Source organism: Typopeltis vanoorti, chromosome 1, assembly GCF_054136105.1.
Source record: "Typopeltis vanoorti isolate ZY-2024b chromosome 1, IOZ_Tvanoo_1.0, whole genome shotgun sequence".
Taxonomy (NCBI): Eukaryota; Metazoa; Arthropoda; class Arachnida; order Uropygi; family Thelyphonidae; genus Typopeltis; species Typopeltis vanoorti.
Genome location: NC_143549.1, coordinates 15,475,830 through 15,489,034, shown reverse-complemented (window position 1 = coordinate 15,489,034; position 13,205 = coordinate 15,475,830).

Genomic DNA, 13,205 nt, shown 5'->3' with positions numbered 1-13,205 from the left:
GGGAAATTTACGCCAAATTTCCCACGAAAATTCTATAGTTACTGTAGTCAGCTTTGAAATAATGTTGGATTTAATATCCACTTAATTTATATAATATTAATACTTATGTTAGTTTAATGTATGAACTTTAAAAAACGGGAACGGTATTTACGAGTAAGTTTGTTGGGACTGAGCCCTCTAATACAGTAAGAATAAATAAAAATACAGTCTAATAAAAAAGAATTGAGAACGACTGATCCTTAGGATTCCCTGACTTTTCCCTTTTCTAATCGCACGTGCTTCATTATGCATTTCGCACCGCGCATCCGCAGCGCAACGTGTATTATTGTTGCGTGTGTGTGCACTGTCTTCTTTTTGCTACAGTAAATGGGAATTATAAAGATAATTTAATTTAGGCATATAATAAAATGTTGATTTTTTTGAAACTATAAAAAATGAATTTGATTTAAGTTGTGAATTATTTTGTTACAGTTCTACCGAACATGGCTGGCAAAAATAAAAAACGAAAATTATCACAGTCAAGCAGCAGAGTTCCAAAGCTGGTGGACTGAAGAGTGTGACATGATTATTAAAGACAATAAAGCAATATGCGTTTTATGTTCCGAGACAGTTGTGTGCAGAATGTCGTCAGTAAAACGGTATTATGAGACAAACCATAAATCGCTCCTTGAGAAAAGTAAGGACGAACAGAAAGAATTTATTGCTCGGTCAATTAAAAATAGGAATATCCAGTCAATAATCCTAATGAAATTTATCGGCAGTCGTTCAAATATAACTGCTGCTAGTTTTTTTGCATCAAATGTAATTGCTAAACACGGGAAACCTTTTAGTGATGGGGAATATATAAAAGAAGCATGATTAAAATGCGCACCAGTTATCTTTGAAGATTTTGAAAACAAGGAAAAAATTATTCAAGAATAAAAGATATGCCTTTGGCTAGAAACACGGTGAAAGATAGAATCATAGAAATGGCTAAAAATATGACTCATCAGCAAAAAACAGATATAAAATCTTCTGGTTTAATTTCTCTTTGTCTTGATGAGAGTATTGACATAACTGGATCAGCTTGTTTAGCAATTTTTATTCGTTATTGTGTTGGGAATAACATCAAAGAAGAATTGATAAGTTTAACATCATTAGCAACAACAACAAAAGGAACAGATATTTGCAACGCAGTTGTAAATGTACTTGCTGAAAGAGATATAGATCCCTCCAAAATTGTATCAGTAACTACTGATGGTGCTCGCAGTATGACTGGAGAGGAAAATGGGTTCGTCAATTTATTTACCAAATATATTGGACTGATTGAACTAAACATATTTGGTCGTTTTATAATTAAAATACAATTTTATTTAATGCTAACCATAAAAACAAACTTACATTATAGCCTACCAGTTTCGCCAGCAAACTGTCTGGCTTTTTCAAGGCATTTAAGGAGACATAAAAACTAGTAAATGAAAATTGAAAGGAACATAAAAAACGTTGTCAACCAACTAGAGCTAAGGTTACACGTTCGCGTGACAGAGAGGACTTATTGTTCTTATTCATTATCACACATGCGTGTTTGTTGTAAACGTGTAATGTGATTACTGGCTAGCTGTTGTAGTTCAGCTTGATTAAGAGAGAGGATAAGATTTTTCCACAAACTGTTTAGAATTACACCCTGATTTCTGTTGAGGTTTCTGCCGGTTATTGACACTATTGTGGCTTCCTTGAATAAACGATGTCTGTAGTCGTCATCGAGATATGACATGGAGCTGTTTGTCACTCTATCGTGTGGTTTGACGTACAGAAACGATGTGCTAAGCCGGTGAAATACTTCTGTTGTGGTTTACATCACCAACATGTTCTTTTTGTCTGATTTCTAAACTCCGTAAAGTTTGTCCGATGTAGGCAAGACCACAGGAGCAGCAGGGAATGTAATATACTCCTGGATATTTATAGAAAGGCACCTTATGTTTTGGAGATCCTAAAACTTGTCTGATGCTGATAGTTGGTTTGAAGACCACTCTGATGTTGTAGGCTCTTAGTATTCTTGCTATTTGATAAGAAATTGACTTGATGAAAGGATCACTATTCTTCTTGTCTGGGGCTGTCACTGTATAGATATTTTTGATGATGTTTTGAGGATATCCATTTTGTCATAATGTGTTGGCTATTAGTGAGAGTTCAGTCTGAGTATCCTCCTCTTCTGATATAAACTTTCTGGCCCTATATTTCAACATGTGGATAATGCTCAGTTTGTGTGTCTTGTGATGGTTTGAAGTGTAATAAAGATATCTTCAAGTATCTGTGGGCTTTCTGCAAATAGATAATTTGACACTTTTTGATTGTTTCTTTATCAAGATGTCTAAAAAATGCAGTTGGTTGTTGTTTTCCACTTCCAGAGTGAATTTTATCTTGTTATGTATTGAGTTGATTTTATCCACACATGATTTTAGGTTTCCTAAGCTGTCTTTCCATATAATGAAGATATCGTCAACACATATCCACCATGTAGATGATCTGGGGGAGATTGTGGACAGAATTTCTTTTTCAAGTTTTTCCATGAAAGGTCTGTACAAGATGGTGATAGTGGGCTTCCCACTGCTAGGCCTCCTAATTGTTGGTATATGGTGTTGATAACCTTGAAGAAATGAACTCTCACTAATAGCAAACACATTATCACAAAATGGATATCCTCAAGACATCATAAAAAATATCTATACAGTGACAACCTCAGACAAGAAGAATTCAGCTTTCAGCACATTTCTACTGTAGTGATCCCTTTCATCAAGTCAATTTCTTATCAAATAGCAAGAATACTAAGAGCCTACAACATCAGAGTGGTCTTCAAACCAACCACCAGCATCAGACAAGTTTTAGGATCCCCAAAGGATAAAGTACCTTTCTACAAATATCCAGGAGTATATTACATTCCCTGCTCCTGTGGTCTTGCCTATATCGGACAAACTTCACGGAATTTAGAAATCAGACAAAAAGAACATGTTGGTGATGTAAACCACAACAGAAGTATCTCTTCCGGCTTAGCACATCATTTCTGTACGTCTAACCACACGATAGAGTGGCAAAACAGCTCCATGCCACTGGAGCTGTTTTGCGATGACGACTACAGACATCGTTTATTCAAGGAAGCCACAATAGTGTCAATAACCGGCAGAAACCTCAACAGAAATCAGGGTGCAATCCTAAACAGTTTGTGGAAAAACCTTATCCTCTCTCTTAACCAAGCTAGCCAGTATCACATTACACGTTTACAACAAACACGCATGCATGATAATGAATAAGAACAATAAGTCCTCTCTGTCACGCGAACGTGTAACCTTAGCTACTAGTTGGTTTACAACGTTTTTTATGTTCCTTTCATTTTGCATTAGCTAGTTTTTATGTCTTTCCATAAACACCTTGAAAAAGCCAGACAGTCTGCTGGCGAAACTGGTAGGCTATAATATAAGTTTGTTTTTATGGTCAGCATTAAATAAAATTCTATTTTAAATATTTTGGACATTCAGTTCTGGGATTTCATTGTATTATACATCAGCAGGTTTTATGCGCAAAGGCTAGTTTCAAGCCACTGGAAGATATTATGAACATTGTAATAAAATTGGTCAATTTTATATCAGCATGCACTTTATATAAATGAAAATTTATAGAATTATTAAGTGAGGTAAACTCGTGTACAATGGTTTACTTATGTACTACAACGTCCGATGGTTAAGTCGTGGGAAAGTTCTTCAAAGATTTGTTGAGTGTTTAGATGAAGTCAGCCTTTTTTTACATAATGAGAAAATCATTGAAAAATACAATCAATTAATGAACGTCGAATGGCTTTCGAAAAACTTCATGTTTTTTACTAATTTGTGTCATTTAAAAGAATTAAATGTTAAACTGCAAAGTGTTAACAAGACAATTATTGTCATGTTTGATTTAATCAAAGCATTCGAAGCTAAATTACGTGACGTCATTTCCAATACCTTCCGATATTTTCCAAATACAAAAAAAGTCTTTTCAGATCTAGAATCCCATGAAAAAACAGATCAAGTAAAATTGACAAAAGAGTTTTCTACAGTTATTCAGTCGATAATCAACGAATTTTCTTCAAGATTTACGCAGTTCAGGCAATTTGTAGAGACATCAAAATTTATTTCGCATCCGGACACAACATCAACAGATAAACTCAATTTGGAGATTTTCGAGTGGCTGAATTTGGAAGGTAAAGAAATGCAAATGGAAACAAAAGTGTTTGTCGATTTGAGAAATGACTTGGAAATAATGGAAAATGATCGATTATTGAGAGCAATTAAAAATTATCCAGAAGAGGAAATATTGAGAACTTGGAATGCTATTCCTGAAACCTTTTGTTGTTTAAAAAAAAAAAAACTAGCGATGGGTATATTAGTAATTTTCTCCTCTACATATGCTTGTGAGTCATTATTTTTTAAAATGAATTTTACAAAAGACAGTTTAAGAAATAGAAAGACTGATGAATCTAGTTCCCGTTGTGTATTACTAAAAGTGACAAAATATGAACCTGATATAAAGCATTTGGCATCTAATATACAACAGCAAAAATCTCATTAATAAATTGATATTGATAAATCAATAATAGGTTAATATTGATTTGTATACGAGAATATGTATGTCAAATTATGTGATCATTATTATGTATATTAATTTTTAAACTTGTCTGAATAAAATTCTACAATTAATTTTGTATTAATTAATGTTAATTAATTAATTAGTGTTGTATTAATTAGTTGCTGACGTGCCGAGTACGTCAGCAACTTTATTTGTACATTTTTGGCACGAGCCGGCACGTCAGCAACTCGATTTTTAAACTTTTGGCACGCGTACATAAAAAGGTTCGTCACCACTGGCCTAGGGCACAAGCTATGAAGGGGTGCAAAACTTTCAAAATTTTGCAAAATTGAAGGCAAGAAAAATTAAAATTTGATTTTCATATATTATACATATTGTATATTATTAATAAAGCATGCGAAAATAATTTTTATTTTTTATATTTAAAATTTTATTTTAAAAAATATCCAACTTGTGAAATAAGGGGCGCACTTGTAAACTTTGTCTAGGGCGCAAAATAACCTGGCACCGACAGTGAATATGGCACTGTCCGTCGCGCAGTTCCACTGTTGTTTATATGCAGTTTGCGCCAGTAGTAGAGTGTTCGTAATGCTTATCGCGTTTACTCCGCTCTTTAAATATTTGGACATTACAATTAAAGACATAACATTTGTTATAATTTTTATTTTAGAATATTATTGGGATTATTGACAATTATGACCTCAGAAATGCAACTTCAAGAAATAAGTTCTGTGACAGCAGTGAACTACATATTCTTCAACAGTCACACACACACAAACATCAAGGAAAAAGTTATTGACCTTTTCGCTCAAAACAAAACAAGAAGAATGGATTTTATTTTCAAGTAATTTTGAATTATACCAAACTGTATAATTTTATCGATAATAAACAATATGCGCCTCTGTAGCGCAATTGGAAGAACGACGGTACGTTGCGCCCTTCGATTGGAAAAGGACTAAGTTCGATTCTCGTCGTGACGGGAGGAATCCTTATATGGACTTTTTCGATTAAAGGTGAGTTAGACGATCTCATACGGAGGTAGCAGGGTTTTTCTCCCGGAAACTCGGGTTTTTCATCCCGCATACAGACAAATCGGCCCTTCAGAACACACGCAATTTACAGACAAAAAATACTAGTTGTGTGGTGGGTGGTAGATGGCGTTAATATGGATGATTGGTAGTAGAGATTCGGTGTAGTGGTGGAGATGGAGAGTTGTACAGTAGGTGTCCTCCTGCGATGAGTCTTTGGACTCCTTGGAGATGTCACGAATAATAATAATAATTTTTTTTTTTTCATGTTTAATTTTTTTTTAAATTTTTACCATAATTTTGATATTCTATCTCCAAACACGTATACACTGTACTTACAGTGTTTATGTATATTTCGAAAGTTGCAGCATCCCCACGATTTCAAGCCACGAGCCGCCACTGATAGTGTTGTTGGGAAAGTTGTTATTTGCTAGTGATGAAAATAGTGAATCGAGGAGAACAGAGATAATGAATATCAAGGTGGCTGAGTGGTGTGAAGCAAAGGGGATTCAGTTTGAAATCTGTGGAGTGAATTTGAAGAAAAGTTGGAATAGTTTAAAGTTGATGGTTTGCATTTGAATTGATTTGGTGCTATGCATTTAGAAAGAGTATTGTTTACTGAGAAGGCAAAGAATCAAGAAGTTAATGTAGCAATGTTAATGTAGAATACTCATTTCTTTTCTGGCCTGAGTTTTATCTATTTCATAACTTCTCTCACTCTTATTCCTGTGATATTCTTTCCACATCATCTCTTTATGTAATAAAGGATTAAACTAACTAAATTTATTATTTTTATTTAATAAGATTGCACATCCATTTCACTTCCAACCTATTTATTCGTTGAACACTAGGGATACATTCAGATAACACGTCATTTATTTTCATATATACATATATATACATATGTACATATATATATATATACATATATATATATATATGTCATATATACATATATATATATATATATATATATATAAATCATTTAACACTTTCATTGCCAAGCTGAAAATTGGAATTTCGTGTGGTGGCCAAATTTTTTTTATTTTTTTATTTAGTTAGCGACGTCCACGCGATAACGCGTGGGCGTCGTTATCGGCCGTTTGGTGAGAACTCGCATCGCGCGATATCGCGTGCTTGGCAATGAACGTGTTAACGCCTTTTATTCCCTTATGGGGAGTAGGCGAGGACTTTATACCCTATCTAGCTTTTGGAGACTGAGTGGGCAATTCAATCTCCACCGGTAGCCAATCAGCGATAGCTTGCCCAAGTCTATCACTAATTATAGGCAGCCACCGATGAAGAAACCCGCAAACAAGTGCTGCCATCTCTTGGTACCTAATCCTAACAGAATATGTTACTGCCTGAAATAACGTGGGTACTACCATGGTTTTTCTTGAATTTACGGGATGAAAAATCCGCTTGCCCGTGCCAGAGATCCACTAACGCGGGAACCGGTCGAAAATAGGCTTAGATAAAGTTCCTCCAGTCGGCGACTAGACTTGAACATTATATACTAATAGGGTGGTCGATTGGTAGAGCCTCTGCTACTAATAGCTTAAGCAGGTTTGAGCACGGTTAGTAGTTGGACGGAGACCAATTGTTCGATGCTGTTGGCACACTCTCTCGATGTGTCTTTGGACTTCCTGTAGGTGTCACATAATAATAATAATAATAATAATAATAATAATAATAATAAATTAGCAGTAGTACAAGTAGTGGTACCAGCGGTAGTAGACTGTTATAAAATAATACTGAATCCATTTAAGGTCTAAATCACATTGATGCAGTAATACTCTCCTGAAAATAAATAATATTATTCATTATACCTGTACATTTCCAAACACTTCATAATATTATGGATCATAATTTCTACAAATTACGATACATAGAACTACTGTATGTAGTTTTATGTATCGTACACAAAATATGAATGCCAGCCTTCACAAAATATATGCAAACATTTTCTGAGATCCCAGGAAATTTCCGACTCCCCTCCCTTGACTTCCGGGATCCCTCTTTGACGTCGGGTATGATGAAACCCCTGCACCTCTCCTCTCACGGGCCCTAGTTACATTCCATCACCTTGTGCTGCTTTAAAGCAGCACAAGGTGATGGAATGCATAATGATGAAGATGAGACAGGTATGAATGGAAATCAGTCAGGATCAGGGAAACGAGAGTGGTGTGGTATAACAACCAGAGCTGATAATACTGGCGTTGCTGGAATGGCCTCAAAGACACAGGAATTTTTAGTACTCTTGTACACAAATTTAAGGAGTATTCGAAATAAGGGAGATGAGTTTGTTGCATTGATTGATTCAATATACCCAACGATAATTGGTTTAAGTGAAACGTGATTGTCTGAGGATTATGTGATATCAGGAATAGAAATGGAAGTATATACAATTTTCTTGGAGGGATAGGAAGGTGCAACTTGGAAGGGGAAGTGCTTTTGATAATTGCAGAGGAATTGTGTCTACAAAGTGTGAAAGTTGATAGCACATGCGGAGATTTCGAATCTATGTGGTACGAAGTTGAAATTAACAGATTATTATTTCTGATAGAATGCTATTATAGTCCAGGGAATGTATAGAATAATGATTCTGAAATGTTTAGGCAAATTGCCACATACTTTTCAATGTAGTACTGAAAACTAAGATAATATCAATCCTTTGGAATGCTGGTTGTGGATTGCAGAGTTTTGTAGATAGTAGGAAAAGAGGCGATATGATAAAAAATCAGCTAATGCCTTTTATCCCTTATAGGGAGTAGGTGGGGCCTTCATACCCTATCTAGCTTCTGGAGATTAAGTGGGCAGTTTAATCTCCACCGGTAGAAAATCAGAGATAGCTGGCCCATGTCTATCACTAATTATATTAGCCACCGATGAAGAGGCTGGCAAACAAGTGCTGCCATCTCTTAGTACCTAACCCTAACAAGATATGTTACTGTCTGAAATAATGTGGGTACTTCGTTCGATTTTCTTGAGTTTACGAGATAAAATACCCGAGTTTCCAGGAGAAAAAACCCACTTACCCGTGCCAGAGATCGACTAACTCGGGAATCGGTCGAAGAAAGGCTTAGAAAAAGTTCCTCCAGTCGGCGACTAGACTTAAACTTAAGTCTGACTTCAAGCGACCAAGTGCAGAAGACGCAAGCACCACTTCCACTGAGCTACACAGGCTTCGAGGTGATGTGATAGAGACGTTTAAGTTAGTAAGATAATTTTATGAGATTAATCCAGAAGAATTATAAAAATAGTATAGAGGAAATTAAGCTAGAGGCCATCCGTGGAAGTAATGTAAGAGTGCAGTAAAGAGAGGTGTCCGGAGTGGATTGTTACATGGAGAATTGTCAGTAAATGAACACACTACCAAAATATGCTGTTAGTGCAAGGAGTGTTGAGTTTTTAAGATTCGGTATGATAAATATATTATCAGTTGATTGAATTTCCCACGATGAGTCTGCCGACTCCATGGAGGATATTTGGAAATGCAGTTCACAACAGAGTTGGCAAACGTTTGATTAATATTGAAACTTTAGAACTCATTTTTCTTTTCAGTAAGACCATTTTTTGTCACAAACTACAAGACAATTTCCTATTCAAATTGACTAACTTTTCGACGAGAGTCACGCTATAGGAAATGCCCAAGAATAGTGTAATTGCATAAACGTGGTTGTAGAATGGATATCCCATACTGTGAATCAGTTGTATTTTATTTCTCCAAAATCTGGAAAAATTAGTGAGACAATGGTAATATTATCTAAAGGGTCAGATTGGATTTGTTAAGGAGTGCTCTTGTTTTAGTAATCTGATTGCCTTTTATAAATAAAGTAAGAAGAGCAGTTGATAGAGTGCCTCATGATAAGCTAGTATAGAAGTTACAGCATGGGTTAGTAAATCAGGATGGAGATTGGCTATCTGATATATATGTTGGGTGCAAGGGAGTAATATCAAGGAAACAAGCTACAAGTGAGGTTCTACAAGGCTCTTCATTGTTTTATACCTTTATATCAATGACATTGTTAATGAATTGCTGGGTGATATTCAGTTGTTTACAGGTGACGTGAAGCAAAAAAAAAAAAGAGAAAGAGTTATTAATAATAGTGCTGATGGTAACCCTTGAATAAGCTGGACAGACAAACGAATATTGCATCATATTAATTAAAGCAGCTAAATGCAAGGTCATGAAGTTTGGAGATCCATCGATAGCACGCTGCATTTGGAGGCACTGTATAAAGCATTGATCAACGGCTACATCTGGATTATTGTACTCAGATTTGGTCACTGGATTTGAAGGGAATAAATTAACCTTGAGGGAGGTGCGGAGAGATGCAAAAATGATATCAGGGCTGCACAATGTTAACTATGAGGACAAGCTGAAGGCTAATGGACTGCAAAGTCTGATAAAAAGGATAGGTGATATTACTCATGAGGGGTAGCTATAGGGTTGACACTAGGGAGATCTTTTGTATGGCAAAACAAGGCAAGGGGATGAGGGTAAAGGGCCATCCCAGGAAGTTACATATGGAAACAGTGAGCAAATGGATGAGGAGGCACTTTTTTTTTTAAATGGAAGGTGGCTGCACTGTGAAATGAAATGGCTCATAGAACAGGAATAGTGACTGAGTTTCAGTACTAGTATGATAGATTTTGTGTTGTCTAAGACAGGCCTTTCAGTCTTTTGACTCCATGGAGGTGCTGATAATAATAAAAATGTCTCCTTTACAGTAGTGATTCAAGATACAGACTTGTAATCAATCAATCTGAAGAGACTGCTATCAGCAGTAAATAATACTTGTTCTGTGCATATTCTCTCCATCTTTTGATGTTGGAACATTTACTACAGCCAAGGCGTTTTTCTAATCCTAAGGACCAGAAGAATTCGTTTTATAATTTACTCAGAAGGTTCTCAACTTTTTTAAGACTTATTAATAACCAATTATGCTAACATGACACTTCTTTAATTGTTTTGCTAACTCTAATTTTCTCTTAACTTTTACGTTGATGGTGCATACTTTACTGAGAATGTTCCATAAGCTTTTTCTTGTACACCCATCCTTCCAATATAAATATATATAAATAAAAAGCACACCGCTTCGTATACAAAATTTAAGAAAAAGTGTCGAGGTATCTGTCCTTTTCACAAATATCCCAAACACAATTCTTCTTCTTCTACAGGACAAATATTTGTGTGATATCACGGCCCTCTTTGCTGATGCAATACGTTCTGTTATTTTGTTGGCAAAATACATTTTACCTCCAAAAAAGAAAGTACAGCTATGGGCTCATTCATTATCTATCCCTACTGCTAACTTTTATATGGGAGCTCAATTTCAGCAAAGTGCTCTAGATTTTTCACTTAAAAACACAAAACCTGGTTCATTGACGACGTTTTCGTTATCAGTCCCATGGCCGCCACTTTAGACACCTCAACGAACAACACACACACACACACACACACACACACACACACACACACACACACACACACACACACACACACACACACACACACACACACACACACACACACACACACACACACACACACACACACACACACACATAAACAATTCCCAACTCTCACATCTTCATTTTAGCGGTCTCTTGTACTGTTTACTGTAAGCCTACAAACACTGACCAATATATATATATACACACAAAATCTTACCCGCACCTAACACAAAAACCGAGTGTCATTAACACATTCTAAAAAGGACTTGCTCCACTGAGCAAGTTCTTAAGCATGAACTGAAAATTATCAGCAATAATACCTTCCTAAAAAAATGGCTGTGGCAAAAATTATTAACAGAATTCTTCACGAAACTGCACCTAATAATTAAAATAAACCAGATTACATTACTGTAGCCGTTCCATACATTAACACTTTCATCGCCAAGCTTAAAATTGGAATTTCGTGTGGCAGCCAAATTTTTTTAATTTTTTTATTTAGTTAGCGACGTCCACGCGATAACGCGTGCCGGCCGTTTGGTGAGAACTCGCATCGCGTGATATCGTTCATTGCCAAGCTGAAAATTGGAATATCGTGTGGCGGCCAAATTTTTTTATTTTTTTAATTCAGTTAGCGACGTCCACGCGATAACGCGTGATCGGCCGTTTGGTGAGAACTCGCATCGCGCGATTGGTAATGAACGTGTTAAAGGAATATCAGATAAAATAAACAGGCTACTACACAAATACAACATTAATTAATGTACCTTTAAACATCATACAAAATTAAAGAACTTATTTAACTCCTCCAACGATTCTCTTTCTCCCCTAGCCCAGCCTGGGGTATACCGTTGTCAGAGATGAAATTTGATGCACAATTCCTGTTTGAAAAAGGAACGTAAACAACACATTAAATTTAATAATTATGATATATCTGGCCTCTGATCATGTCCTGGATACCCTGCATTGAATTGACTGGAAAGGCACCTGTTGTTTACATCACACCAAGCCATTGTATAAACGTAAATTTAAGGAGGCCTGTGAAATTTAATCAACTACCCCAGTGTTTCTCAACGTGGGGCGTACGCCCCACAGGGGGCATTTAGAAAATGTACATGCACATATTTATATTATACTTTTTCAGAACTTGGCTATTTTGCTAAAGGGGGAGCATCAAGTTCTTTGAGACGTTGAGGTGGGGCATGATCCAAAAAACGTTGAGAAACACTGAACTACCCTCATCTTAACAATGGTCAAAAATTATAAGAACATAGATGGCTCATATACTCAGTACTGGCTCTAGGGGTAGTGGCGACCGATGCAATTTTAAGTTGAACCGTCACGTCCGAAATGGTGAATGTGCACTACATGTAAAAAATAAAGTCGGTGGTGTAAGGCTTCCCCTGTACCATGACCCGCTATGCAAGGACTCGGTTCATCTAGTGCTTTTGCCAGATCTATACTATGCATAGTGAAAAACAATTTGCAGTTTTTGCTAAATGTTATTAAAAGTTGAGGAATTTATTGCAATATATTAGGAGCATATCCACATTTAATAAACGCTAATATTAAAATGTTTTTATTTTTTATTTTTTTTTCTACTCACTTCAGGCTCCTTAAAGGCGTTCCGATGCAACACATCGCCCACTTACCGTGTTAAGCCGACTGTGCATATTCTACGTATTGCCTTTTGTTCTGAGTTCATTATAAATTATAATTAGGACTACAGAAACTCAGCATTAATGTATGTTAAACAAACACTTATGTTATATTATTTAACATAAGCGTTTGTTAAATAATATAACATATTATTTAACAATTTATGATTGCATTTTTATCGCTGTATGAAAGTTTTAATTTTGAACACTTTAAACCAAAAGTTAGATAGGGCTAAATGGCCTCGCCTACTCCCGTATACGGGAATAAAAAGGGCGTTAGCTGACTTTTTTTTTTAGCTAATAATTTATCAATTAATTGTAACCAAATCTACACAGAATGGTAAACAATGTGTTTGTTTTAAGATATTAGAAAACAATAATGAAGGATCATGCTATATTTGAATTACTCAAAGGTGTAAAATTTGAAAGAGGCTTACCTCCGACTACAATACTATTTCCATTG